The 13,901-nt window shown below is 42.7% G+C and overlaps 1 protein-coding gene and 1 pseudogene across 1 annotated transcript in view; both read right to left on the bottom strand.

Moving 5' to 3' along the window:
- MST1R (macrophage stimulating 1 receptor) overlaps positions 1-3,784 on the bottom strand; it is a 56,378-nt gene extending 52,594 nt beyond the window's left edge. The window contains exon 1 of the mRNA XM_060765741.2: positions 3,672-3,784. The gene's annotated coding sequence lies outside the window, so the exon portion shown is untranslated. The remainder of the gene's footprint in view (positions 1-3,671) is intronic.
- Positions 1,171-1,289, bottom strand: LOC132769497 (5S ribosomal RNA; annotated as a pseudogene).
- Positions 3,785-13,901: the final 10,117 nt, after the last annotated feature.

Below are 13,901 nucleotides of genomic sequence, written 5' to 3'. Positions count from 1 at the left end.
TGATAAAGGCATGTATTGTGTGCTGGCATGAGAGAAAGGTATCAACAGGTAGATTAGAAGGAAGTGGTGTTCACATAAAAATACATTTCTTAGCCCACATCATTGTGAAAGACTCATGAAAATTAAAAGAAAACACTTTCTTTCTCTGCAAAACTTATGTGAAACAGGGGAGAGGTTTATGTCCAAAACTTACCCAGTGTCAAACGTATTTTTCTATGCCCACAACTGGAATTTTAGGCCTATATTAATTAGAATACTAGCCAATTTTGAATCACTTCTCTTTTATTCTCTTTCTTGACTTAACAAATGATATGATAAGTAATCATTAAAATGATAATTCTGAGTCATCAATGAGAAACATGTGCACTTGTATTGTATACATGCCGGAAAGGCACCTGTGCAAATGTGTGTTCTTTGGTGTGTCTGGTAAGTAAAAATGGAACACCCAGATAAAGTTTTAAAAGTGACTCTGGGTGTATTTCAATTAGCTCCAAGGCCCAAATCCAGGTACACATCCTGGAGGAGAACCAGTAACTCAGTGGGAATTATTTAAATATACATGAACCGCATTCCAAATGTTTAAACGAGTCAACTCTAAATTGGGTGCAAGGGTCTCCTATGCAAATTCAATCAGAAGTGTCAAGAAATTCAGTGGAAAAGACTATTAATTCAGCAAGTATAGACCTATGGCCAAAATCACTAAGAACTTTATCCAGCACACAACTGAAAAATCATAGGGAATAAAAGTGAGAATAGGTTTACATACAAGATAAAGGTAAAGGTTTTCCCCTGTCTGACTCTGGGGGTTGATGCTCATCTCCATTTGTAAGTCAAAGAGCCTGCGTTGTCCCTAGACACCTCCAAGGTCATGTGGCCAGCATGACTGCATGGAGTGCTGTTACCTTCCTGCCAGAGCAGTACCTATTGATGTACTCACATTTGCATGTTTTTGAACTGTAAGGTTAGTAGAAACTGGGGCTAACAGTGGGAGCTCATCCTGCTCCGTGGATTTAAACCGGTGATCTTTTGACCAGCAAGTTCAGCAGCTCAGCAATTTAACCCACTGCGCCACTGAGCTTCCCCTTCACAGACTACATCACCGTAAATCTTGATTTGCAAAAGAGTTTTACAGTAGCTGAAAAACCACAACTATCCCAAAGTTCCTTCAGAAGCACATTATACCCGGTATTCCCAGATGGTCTCCCATCCAAGTACTAACCAGGCCCAACCCTGCTTAGCTTCCAAGATCAGACAAGATCAGGCGTGTTCAGAGTGGCATGGCTGTAGGCTTCAGAAGTATACAATTGCTATAGGTGTGATTTCTGCCTCACTTTTCAGCTGTGTTCAAGGGTGTGCAAATGAATATCAATTTCCCCACAAAATCATAAATCCAAGCAAAGAGCACCACGTGATCTGAACAGCAGCAGTTTTACTACACATGTTGAGAATACAGAATTCCAGGAAGTCCAGGGAGAAGCTTTCTTTTTCAACTGTTGTCCAAAGGGCAACTATCAGAACTGCCTCCACTCTGCTTTTACATTTAGAGTGTAATGCAGGAGTCTAAGCATTGGATTAGGACTTCGGGAGGCCAGGGTTCAAATCCCAGCTCATCTAGGGGTGGCCTTGGGCAAGTCATGCCCCTCTCAGTTCAGAGGAAGGCAAGGGCAACTGATCTGAACAAATCCTGCCAAGGGGAGGGTCACCATGAGTTGGGATCAACTTGAAGGCACAGATGCACAGGCTTTACACATGTGGGTAAAAAAGGTAAAGGTAGTCCCCTGACATTAAGTCCAGTCATGTCTGACTCTGGGGTGTGGTGCTCATCTCCATTTCTAAGTCAAAGAGCCAGCGTTGTCCGTAGACACCTCCAAGGTCATGTGGCCGGCATGACTGCATGGAGCGCCGTTACCTTCCTGCCGGAGTGGTACCTATTGCTCTACTCACATTTGCATGTTTTTGAACTGCTAGGTTGGCAGAAGCTAGGGCTGACAGCGGAAGCTCACGCCGCTCCCCAGAATTGAACCTGCGACCTTTCGATCAACAAGCTCAGCAGCTCAGTGCTTTAACCCACTGCGCCACACATGTGGGTCCAACCTGCTAAAAGACTGCATGTTTCAAAAGGAATCTCCAAGGCAAAGGGGAGGCTCTGCTCTGCTCTGCTCTGAAGGGCACGATTTCACCCATTTCTGGGAGCAACTCTGGCACTTTGAAAAGACTTTGTGCTCTTTACAAATCATAGAATCCTATAGTTGGGTGGGACCCCAAGGGTCATCCAGTCCAACCACATTCTACCATGCAGGAAACACAACCAAAGCACTCCCAATAATGGCCATCCAGTCTCTGTTTAAAACCCCCCAGAGAGAAGCAGCATGTTCTATTATCAAACAGCTCTTACTATCAAGAGATTTTCCCTAATATTTTGATGGAATCTCCTTTTCTGTCATTTGAATCCATTGTGTCCTGGTCTACAGAGCAGCAGAAAACAAGCCTGATCCCTCCTTCATGAGACATCCTTTCATTAGATTGCTGTGAGTTTTCTGGGCTACATGGTCATGCTTCAGAAGCATTCTCTCCTGATGTTTCACCTACACCTAGGACAGGCGTCCTCAGAGGTTGTGAGGTCTGTTGGAAACAAGGCAAGTGGGGCTTATATGTCCGTGGGATAATGTCCAGGCTGGAAGAAATAACTCTTGTCTGCTTGAGGCAGGTGTGAGTGTCGCAAATGGCCACCACTGAATGTCCTTGCAGCTTCAAAGCCTGGCTGGTTGCTGCCTGTGGGTATCCTTCCAAACACATCCTTTCACTACTTTCCTGGGGCTGAGGTGGGAGAGGACCCCCAATTGAACTTTCGGCCTCCTCTAAAGCAACCAGTGCCAAGTTTTAAAAGCACCCACTTCTCCTCCACCCCTCTTCCCCAGTAAGGCAATAAGAGGCAAAAATTTAGCCCTGACCAAGGCAGTAACCTCTCTGGTCCCATTCCCTGTTCAGATATCAGCCAACAAGCCAACGCCTAAAATCAAGAAATAGTTTTCTAAGATCTACAGAGAGGCTTGCAGGAAAATCTCAGCAAGCAAGAGTCCAAAAGTGGCAGGCTAATACCTGTAACCTCAATCCATGGCTGATAGCGAATGAGAGACCCTCCCCTGGGCGCTGAACAAACTGTGCTCTGATATCACAAGATGCAGAGCCAACCTTAAGAAATGGGGCCACAAAGTGGAGTCCACAACATGCCAGTGGGGAGAAGAGCAAACCACAGACTATCTATGTCAATGCAGCCTGAGCCCTGCCACATACACAATGGAGGACCTTCTCACAGCAACACCTGAGGCAGTCCAAGTGGCCAACTATGCTCAAAGGACATTTAGCATCATGCCAAGTTTTAAAACTTTGTGTTTTTTAAACACATGACAACGCTACCCTTGGTTCGCTTCTGATACGAGAAATCAATCGCCCTGATCCTGTCCGGACCCGGCGGAGAAAGGCAGCCGAAAGGGGACTCAGGGCGGACCTCGGGAACCAGGAGAGCGGCCGCGCTCTTGGGCTACAAAGTCCTTGTAAAAGTAGAGCCATAGCATCGAGACACGAGGGCTCATGTGGCGCCAAACTGCATTCAGGCCACAATGTGGACGCACCTTCCGAGCCTCGGCTGGGGCCCCAAGCCTGATACTCACCCGCCGCGGCCGTCCTGAAGGGCGCTCTCTGCCGCGCCACCTGCCCAGCAGGAAAAGAAAGGAAAGGAGAGGAGAGGAGAGGAGAGGAGAGGAGAGGAGAGGAGAGGAGAGGAGGGGGCCGGCGGGCGGAGAAGCCGGCGGGCGGGGACCGGGCAGAGGCCGCCCCTCCTCCTCCTCCTCCTCCTCCTCCTCCTCCTCCTCCTCCTCCTCCTCCTCCTCCAGCGCAGCCTTGCCGTGCCCCAGCCCACTTCTGGCGCTCTTGCTCCTTGGAGGCAGGCTCGCCCTTCCCCTCCACCTTTCGCCCCCCAAACTGGCAGTAATGGAGACCTGGCAGGTGTGGATTGGGCTACTGCTTCTTACCAGCTTGGAAACCCGGCTCAAACTTTGGCGGGTGGGGGACATGAGAATAAAATCATGAGTGTGGGTTTTGAAGGTTAGTATGAATTGATGGCACCAGGCACGGGCAGACTTGGGCCCTTCGGGTGTTTTGGACTTCAATTCCCACCATTTCTGGCCTCAGGCCCTTTTCTTTCCTCAGGCCAGGAATGGTGGGAGTTGAAGTCCAAAACCCCCGGAGGGCCGAAGTTTGCCCATGCCTGTTCTGGAATATAACAGCTATTTTCAAAGGTTTTTTTTGTTCAGATTTGTTACATTATCCAAAGGGATTGTAGCCTATAAGACAGGCCCTGGCCAACTTGGGCCCTCCCTCCAGGCGTTTTGGACTTCAACTCCCACCATGCCTAACAGCCTCAGGCCCTTTCCTTTTTCCCTCATCCACTTAAGGAAAGGGCTTAGGAACTGTGAGAGTTGGAGTCCCAAATCCCCTGGAGGGTCCAAGCATGGTGTCCTGGCTTGAGCTCTGGAGATTTAGGAAGCTGTAGTTTTGCAAGGTATGCCATGGCAGTTCAAATGGGCACAGTGGAGATTCACTGTGGAATGAATGCAGTTTGCGCCCACCTGAACAGCTATGACATCATGGGATTTGTAGTTTGGTGAGGCAACAACATACGTCAGTAGAGGAGGCTGCGCTGTACTGTCGAAGTATGGAATGAATGCAGTTTGCGCCCACCTGAACAGCTATGGCATCATGGGATTTGTAGTTTGGTGAGGCACCAGCATACTTCGGCAGAGGAGGCTGCACTGTACTGTCGAAGGCTTTCATGGCTGGAATCACTGGGTTGTTGTGCTGGAATCACTGGGTTGTAGTTTTGCAAAGAATGCAGTAGGCTGCATTCCTTGCAAAACTACAGCTCCCGTGATTCCACAGCATTGAGCCCATGGGATGCCAAAGGGGTGTGAAGCTGCATTAATTCAACAGTGCAGATGGACCCCTGCTTGGAGACTAGGCTTTGAATCCTCAGGGCTTGGCCAGGAAACCCACTGGGCCACTTTAGGCAAGTTGCACTCTCTCATCCTCAGAGGAAGGCCTGCCTCCCCTTTGAAGAGATCTTGATAACCTCCCCCTGCTCCTTCTTCCCTGCGAGCAACAGCTGGCTTTCTAGAGGCACATCCGCCTTCAGCTAGCTTGGTATTCCTTGAACACATGAGGCTAGACTTGCTACAAAATCCCCTGGAATTTTTCCTTCCTCATTTTCGTGTTGAACTCCTTCCTCAACATCGATTCATAAAACAAAGTGTTTCATTGGGAAGCAAATTCCTGGGTGAGAATGTGTTCAAAGGCATTCTTGTTTCTCATTTCATAATCCTCATTCCTGATTTCCCAGGATGGCTTCTGAAACTATGCTTTGCTCAAATAAATAAACATCTTTAAAATGGTAATCCTACAAACCCATGGCCTCTTCTTTCATGGCCACTGTCTCCCACCGGGCTGCTGGGATCAATAAATGGAGGTCACCATGTTGGGAGGAAGGGGCAGGAATGAAAACTAGACCTGAGAACCTGACAATCCACCCACCCAGAGCCTGAGGGGTGGATGGGGTTAAACCGTGTGTTTCCACCCTCCCTTTCTCTAGCCAGGCACGGTTTGTCTCAGCATTGCGTAAAGGGTTGTAATATGAGCTGCAGAGTCATACCCAGTGTGGCGAAAAATGTTTTTTGTTTGTTTCCTGCATCCACCACAAATTGTACGGGCAAAGCCGTCATGTTAGAAAGGGAAACGTGTCAGAAAGGGAGACACGAGGAAGAACAGTTAAGGCATTTCCTGGCAGGCTTGCCCCACACGTGCTTAGAAACAAGGCACATTTTCCCTCAGACAAGGGAGATACCACAAGAGTAGTAACCAATGTGAAATTACTGGGGTCTGAATATAGTTTACAGTTGAAGGAGATGCCCTCTAGATACTGGTTTTATTTTTTCTCTATGTCAGTTCTGGCAAGCTGCTTTAGCTCCTATAAACTCCTGGCTCTTTACTGCTTCCTCATATTTCATGAGGTAATAATTGTACTTGCTTTGGCCACACCGCTGCTAGTATAAGTCAGTGGCTCATATCCGCTGACTGTGTGGAAGCAAATATTACTCACACTTTATTTTTGGATTTTTTAGGGGTTTAGGGGTGTTGCAACCAAGAAAGAAGCCTGCAAAGTCTGGACATCCTGTGAGCTGAAACAATGGACCACAAAAAACACTGGGTTTTCCTCTGCTTAGCTGGAGTTGAGAAGAGACCACAAAAACTTGTTGGTATAGTCTTGAGGGTGGAAGACGGAGTCATGTGAAGAGCACAATAACACATTAGTAATTCATTTTGTCTAGGTGTGGAACACCAGTAATTTTCTTAAAGATATCTCAGCACCTGGAAAGTCCTTGCTAACTCATGTCAAATTATTTATATACATATTATATTTATATCCTGCTCTCTCTCACCCCACAAGGCACTCAGACCGGCTTGCAACTTGGCAATATTCAATGCTGCACATTCAACAAACAATATAAGATATCATATAATAGAACAATAAAACATATAAACAGCATAAAACTGTTAAAACACAATACCCAATCCTCCCACTTTAACAAGCTTTATCGCTATTTCTGATGACTCATGTCATCCAATGAGGGCCTCAGTTTGATCATTTTGACTTCTAGGAGGAGTTCTGGATTGATTTGCTCTCCGATCTATTTATTTGTCTTTCTAACATTTGATGTTCTCCACTGAGCTCTTCTCCAACACTACATTTTAAAAGTATTTATTCTTAGTTTTGGGCCGCCTTCTTTTGTCAGGAGCCAAAAACCCTCCCAAATTCTGACATCTGCTGTGTAACCTTGTAGTGCCAGCTTCCTGTTTTTGAAGAAGAGCAAAATATGCTTGTTCTCATACACTTTTGATATAAAACGTTTAACATTCCAAAAAGCACACTTGATTGTTCACAAAACATTGCAGTAGGATGTGCACTTTAGCCAAGAATTTCAACATTTTATGACAGCACCCCTGTATATGGGAGGTAACAAGTTATAGTGGAAAGAGGTCCGGCAGCTGAAATCACAACTACCTGTACTCTTTCTCTCACCTTTTGAATGGCTGTAGCTTCAAGATGCTAGCTTTCTAGAAAGCATTTCCCCTTGGTTGTCCCTTGTGCACAGGTTTAGTTCTATTGTGCAATGGAACTAACACACTCACATATGCTGTAAATGCCCTTATGTTAACTACAAAAATATTGGAAAAGCTAATTTTGGAATGAACTCCTGGAACTTTTTGTCATTACATTTGGCCATATGAGTCTGAGTCTTTACTAACTCATGAGAGTTTATTTCTGAACTGGTTTTGCCTAGTCATTAAATAACAGGTTACTAATTAGGATTGTAATTAAGAAAAAAATAAGTGACTAATAAGTGTATTCCCATATAGAGGACTAAAAGTAGGTAAGTAGAAATTTGGTACTCAATAATAATAATAATAATAATAATAATAATAATAATAAGCTCAAGTTCTGCCACTGTGAAAACCTCTGAACAAAGTCAAATACTCAATCATCAGCAATAATCGTCATGTCTAGTGAAGTGTAAAGCACTTATTTTTGTTGTTAACCTCTATCTCGTTGACTTTGACTTCTAAGTAACCTTGTCATCAACAGCCTGTTCAGGGCTGGACATTCAAATCCATATATACTAGGGAAACTGTGACTTTATTTTTATTTTTTAAATTTAATTTTGACATAAACAATCTAATTTATTATCATACACACACACACACACACACACACACACACACACATGAAATAGAAAAAAAGAAAAAAGAAGAGAAAGGGAGGGGGAAAAAGACATGCAGTGAACCTTTGGTAGGTATCCACAGAAGTTTGGTTCCAGAACTCCCATGGATACCCAAATCTGTGGATGCTCAAGTCCCATTACATTATGTATAAAATGTATTAAAACAGTGTCCCTTATATAAAATGCCAAGATCGAGATTTTGCTTTTGGAATTTTGTTTGGAATATTTCCGAGCTCTGGATGGCTGAATATATGGAAACAGAATCCAAGAATGCAGAGTGCTGATTGTACAACTAATAGAGCTCTGTCATCAAAGTCTTAATTGTAAATGAAAGAACAGTAAAAAACAAACAAACAAAACAACAACCCCTCAGATACAATTAAATAATTCTACTAAAATTACTAATAACTTTAATTACATATCTTTAATTATCCTTATAACTCATGTTTATTTGACCAACTGGGTCAAATTGGCAATCATAACTTTCAATTCTTCTGTCTTTGGTGCTTCAGCCCTTTTCCAAATTTGAGCAAACAATATTTTTGCTGCTGTTTTCATATATTGAAGAAGTAAACCATATGTACTCTCCAGTTCTTTATCAATAATACCTTAGAAAAATATTTCTGGTATTTCCGACTCTTCATGACTTCATGGACCAGCCCACGCCAGAGCTCCCTGTCGCTCGTCACCAATCCCAGCTCCTTCAAGGTCAATCCAGTCACTTCAAGAATACCATTCATCCATATTGCCATTGGTCGACCCCTCTTCCTTTTTCCTTCCATTTTCCCCGCATCTTTGTCTTCTCTAAGCTTTCCTTTCTTCTCATGATGTTGCCAAAGTACTTCATCTTGGCCTCTATTATTCTTCCCACCAATGAGCAGTCAGGCTTTATTTCTTGAAGTATGGATTGGTTGGATTTTCTCGCTGTCCAAGGCACTCTCAGAACTTTTCTCCAACACCACAGTTCAAAAGCATCTATCTTCCTTTGCTCAGCCTTCCCTATGGTGCAGCTCTCACATCCGTAGGTGACTACGGGAATACCATTGCTTTTACTATGCGGATCTTTGTTGCCAGTTTGATGTCTCTTCTTTTCACTATTTTATCAAGATTGGTCATTGCTCTCCTCCCAAGAAGTAAGTGTCTCCTGATTTCCTGGCTGCAGTCTGCATCTGCAGTAATCTTTGCACCTAGAAATACAAAGTCTGTCACTGCCTCCATGTTTTCTCCCTCTATTTCCTAGTTGTCAATCATTCTTGTTGCCATTCTTGTTTAACTGCCACCCAGCTTTTGCGCTTTCTTCTTTCACCTTGATTAGAAGGCTCCTCAGCTCCTCCTCGCTTTCGGTCATCAAAGTGGTGTCATCTGCATATCTAAGGTTGTTAATGTTTCTTCCAGCAATTTTCACCCCAGCCTTGCATTCGTCAAGCCCTGCACATCGCATGATGTGTTCTACATACAATCTTGAACTAGTCTGTTGTTCCATGGTCAGTTCTTACTGTTGCTACTTGGTCCTTATACAGATTCCTCAGGAGAGAGAGATAACATGATTTGGTATGCCCATACCACCAAGAACTTACCACAATTTATTATGATCCACACAGTCAAAGACTTTAAAATAGTCAATGAAACAGAAATAGATGTTTTTCTGAAACTCCCTGCCTTTCTCCATTATCCAGCGGATATTGGCAATTTGGTCTCTCGTTCCTCTGCCTTTTCTAAACCCAGCTTGAACATCTGGCAACTCTCGCTCCATGTATTGCTGGAGTCTTCCTTGCAGGATCTTGAGCATTACCTTACTGGCATGAGAAATAAGGGCCACTGTACGGAAGTTTGAGCAGTCTTTCGCATTTCCCTTTGCTGGAGTATTTCTGGTAATATTCCAAAATCTCTCTCTCTTTTGATTCACATATGCATATTGGATCAATAACTTTTGCCTTCTTACAAGTCCACAACATATGAAAAAGGAGTTATCCTTATCTTGACATCTTTTATGTTGGTTTTAAACATTATGAGACAGTTTGGGGGCTAGACACCATCTATATATCATCTTACATAGTTTTTCTTTAAAATTACAGCACAAAGTATGTCTTACATCTTTGGCCCACATTTTCCTGCACACATACAAATCCACCTTATCATGTAATATTTTATAGGCCCATCTTCTGTCTCTAGTAAAACAAAAAACTAACAACAGTTTATATACTTCTAAAATTACATGGTCATTACACAACTTACATAAAGCTCATTTTCTCTAACTTCTATGGTGGCATTTCTCTTATCTTGATTAAATCTATCATTGCATTGTATATAAACAAAGCAATTAAGATCTTTGCCTTCCTTAAGAATCATCTTTCAAGATTTAAATTTCAAAACACAAGAGATCATCATAAAACAACCGTCTCCAAGGCAGCAAATATTATCTAAGTAAAAATCTCTGTGTATTACACCAAATTTATAGGACAGCCTTTCTAATACAATGAATTTTGTCTGCCGGACCTATATTTTCTTCCATTGCACAAAAGGTGTTGCATTTGTTATAATAAGAGTCACTTGAAAAAGAAATAACAGCTTTGACATTTGCTTTTATTATTTTATCCAAAACAATACATGTAAATTTCCATATTTTTCTAAGTGACTTTTAATTTCTTTCCAGATTTTTCATAATTGATTTGAAAGAATAAATGATCATTGAAGGCTTTCATGGCTGGAATCAATGGGTTGCTGTGGGTTTTCCGGGCTGTATGGCCATGTTCCAGAAGCATTATCTCCCGACGTTTCGCCCACATCTATGGCAGGCATCCTCAGAGGTTGAGGAGGTCTGTTGGAAACTAGACAAGTGAGGTTTATATATCTGTGGAATGTCCAGGGTGGGAGAAAGAACTTTTGCCTGCTTGAGGCAAGTGTGAATGTCACAACTGGTCACCTTGATTAGCATTGAATGGCCTTGCAGCTTCAAAGCCTGGCTGGTTGCTACCTGGGGGTGTGTGGTTGCTACCCAGATCTATTCCTGTTTGGAATTCCCCTGCTTTTTGAGTCTTACTCTTTATTTACTGTTCTGACTTTAGAGTTTTTTTAATACTAGTAGCCAAATTTTGTTCATTTTCATGGTTTCCTCCTTTCTGTCCACATGCTTGTGGATTTCAATGGCTTCTCTATATAGTCTGGCACGGTAGTTGTTAACAATCAACAACTTACTTAGTTTCCAACAAACCCCTCAATCTCTGAGGATGCTTGCCATAGATATGGGTGAAATGACAGAAGAGAATGCTTCTGGAACATGGCCATAAAGCCCGGAAAACTCACAGCAACCCAATAAATGATTGTTCGTTGCCAAATACCTAATTCCACTTTAAAATGTGAAAGAGCAGTTAGTTACTTCATTGTCCTCTTCTGAAGCACATTTTAGTCAGCAATTTTCTTTTGTTGTAATTTACTTTAAACATGAAGCATATCTCAAATACCTTAATTGCTTCCATAATAACCTTCATTAAATTAAATGGGTTTTCTGACATTACCAACAAATTATCTGCAAAAACTCTCACCTTGCACTTTTCTTTTGTTTACTCTCACCTCAAAGAGTCTATCAACTTGTCTGATAAAATAAACAGTAAAACTGAGAAGGGACTCCCTTGTCTGGCCCCCTTTTGTATTCCAATTTATCAATTGCATTGTCATTTACAAGATCTGGGCCTTTTGAATTGAGAGGATTGTCTTCATTGCCAGAAAAATATTTTCACCAAAGTTGATTATCCCCAATACTTGAAATAAGTACTTCCAGGAAATATTATCAAACATGTTATCTGCGTCTTAAAAAATGATTAAAGGGCCTTTTGTCATTATGGTGTTAAAACAAAAATGACAATTCTCACATTATTCCTTATTTGTCTAAAGCAGGGGAGGTACCTGCTTTAGATACCTCATAGATATTCAGAGAGGTATATTTTTACAATCTTCTTGCATATTTCTTACAGTCATAATTTAGCAGCGAGGTTGATTTATAATTCTTTCTTAATGTCTCATCTGTATTTCCTTTATGAATCACTATATTATAAGCATTTCTTCAATAATATGACATTTGCTCTTCTTATAATAACTCATCAGGAAATGTAACTTTGAATTACCATGAAGTAAACTGATGAAATGCATTTGTTATGAATATTCTCTTTGGATCTTTTTTAAAAAATCATGTTTATTACCACTGCTCTGAACCATCACACATCCAGCCCTTTGCTGCCATCATGTGGCTGCTGTGTATCCAGACCTCTAGATCAGGCATGGGCAAACTTGGGCCCACTGGCTATTAGGAATTGTAGGAGTCTGAAGTCCAAAACATCCTGGAGGGCTGAAGTTTGCCCACGCCTGCTCCAAATGCTGTTCTCCTTGTGCTGAATAAGATTTTCCTTAGTCTATCATTTTCTTATTTGCTCAGAACACCCTCATACAAATTCTCATTTTTCTCTGCTGTCCCAGAAGGTAGAAGGAGGTCTAATGGTTTGAAGTTACAGAGAGTAGATTTCAATTGAACATTAGAAGGATGTCTTGACAGTGGTTCGGCAATGAAAGCAATCATCTAGAGCAGGGGTTCTCAAACTTTTCCAGCCACTGAGCCCTTTTTGAAGCAAAAGTTTCTCATGGAGCCACAAGAAATGTTATATGTGTGTGTGTGTGCACGCGCATGTGTATCAGGGATGGGCAAACTTTTGGACCAGAATAAACTTGACAGTATTTCAGTGGAAGACCCCTGGGACCATCCAGTCCAATCTCTGCCATGCAGAAAAGGCACAATCAGAGCACCCACAAAAGATGGCCACCCAGCCTTTATGGTAATAGGAGCTATCCCAGGGGCCATCCAGTCCAACCCTTTTCTGCCATTCAGGAAACGCACACGCAAATCACCCCCTGAGTCAAAGGTGGAAAAAAAGGGTTTTGTAAAAAAAAGCAAGGAGAGAGGGAAAGGATCTGGGTGGTGAGGGAGGTGAGGGAAAAGGCTTTTGGGAGTGAGGGAAGCAAGGAAAATGGCTTTTGGTGGCAAGGGAGGTGGGGAAAGGGAGGAGCAGGAAAGATGAGGGAAAAATTGGAGGGGGAAAGAAGTGTGGAGCCCCTCAGTATGCTTTGTGGAGCCCTAAGGGCTCTGCAGAGCACACTTTGAGAACTGCATCCTTTTAAATTAAAGTATTTCCTCAACCAAACAGATATTGGCTGGTCAAAGGAGCAGCAATCTTGCTGCTTTTATGCCATCTTTAACTATGTCTGATTTGGTCATTTTGTTGCTACTTCCTTTAGCAATATTTTCAGTTAAAATGGCACTTGACTGAAGCCTAGACTAAGCTGGTTGCTTACAAAGCACTTTCTTTCTCCTTAAATTCTGGAAGCAATATCCAGAGAGGAAGAGGAGTGTTGCTAGACTTACTATCAGGCACCAGCATTTTTATAAAAAGCAATGCAGTCACATGGTAGAGAGAATGCATACCCCGAAAGCCCCTTACCTGGGGACTAATCAGACCCAGCAGTGTCTCTGGAAACAAGGTTATGTGTAAGAAGAAACTAGGAGAAAGGGCAGTGGGTGAGAAAGGATTGAGAAGCATGTGATATGAAAAGGAAAATACGTGACTGAAACTGTTTCTACTTTGAGTTTCTGGAAGAACAAATTGTCTGAAACAGGGATCCAAGGCTATGATACTTGCAGAACTAATGGCTGTGTTTCATCTGAAGTAAGTCCAGCTATCAAACTCTCCGCTACAAGGAAATAGCTCTAGCAAATCATTAAGCAATTATCAATCAGATATTAAATCATAGAATCATAGAGTTGGAAGAGACCTCATGGGCCATCCAGTCCAACCTCTTGCCAAGAAGCAGGAAAATTGCATTCAAAGCACCCCCGACAGATGGCCATCCAGCCTCTATTTAAAAGCTTCCAAAGGAGGAGCCTCCACCACACTTTGAGGCAGAAAGTTCCACTGCTGAACAGTTCTCACAGTCAGGAAGTTCTTCCTCATGTTCAGATGGAATCTCCTTTCTTGTAGTTTGAAGCCATTGTTCCATGTCCTAGTCTCCAGGGCACCAGAAAGC

This window comes from Anolis sagrei, chromosome 2 (assembly GCF_037176765.1).
Source record: "Anolis sagrei isolate rAnoSag1 chromosome 2, rAnoSag1.mat, whole genome shotgun sequence".
NCBI classification, from domain to species: Eukaryota; Metazoa; Chordata; class Lepidosauria; order Squamata; family Dactyloidae; genus Anolis; species Anolis sagrei.
The sequence above is the reverse complement of the archived record's forward strand: the minus strand, read 5'-3'. Positions and strand labels throughout refer to the sequence as shown.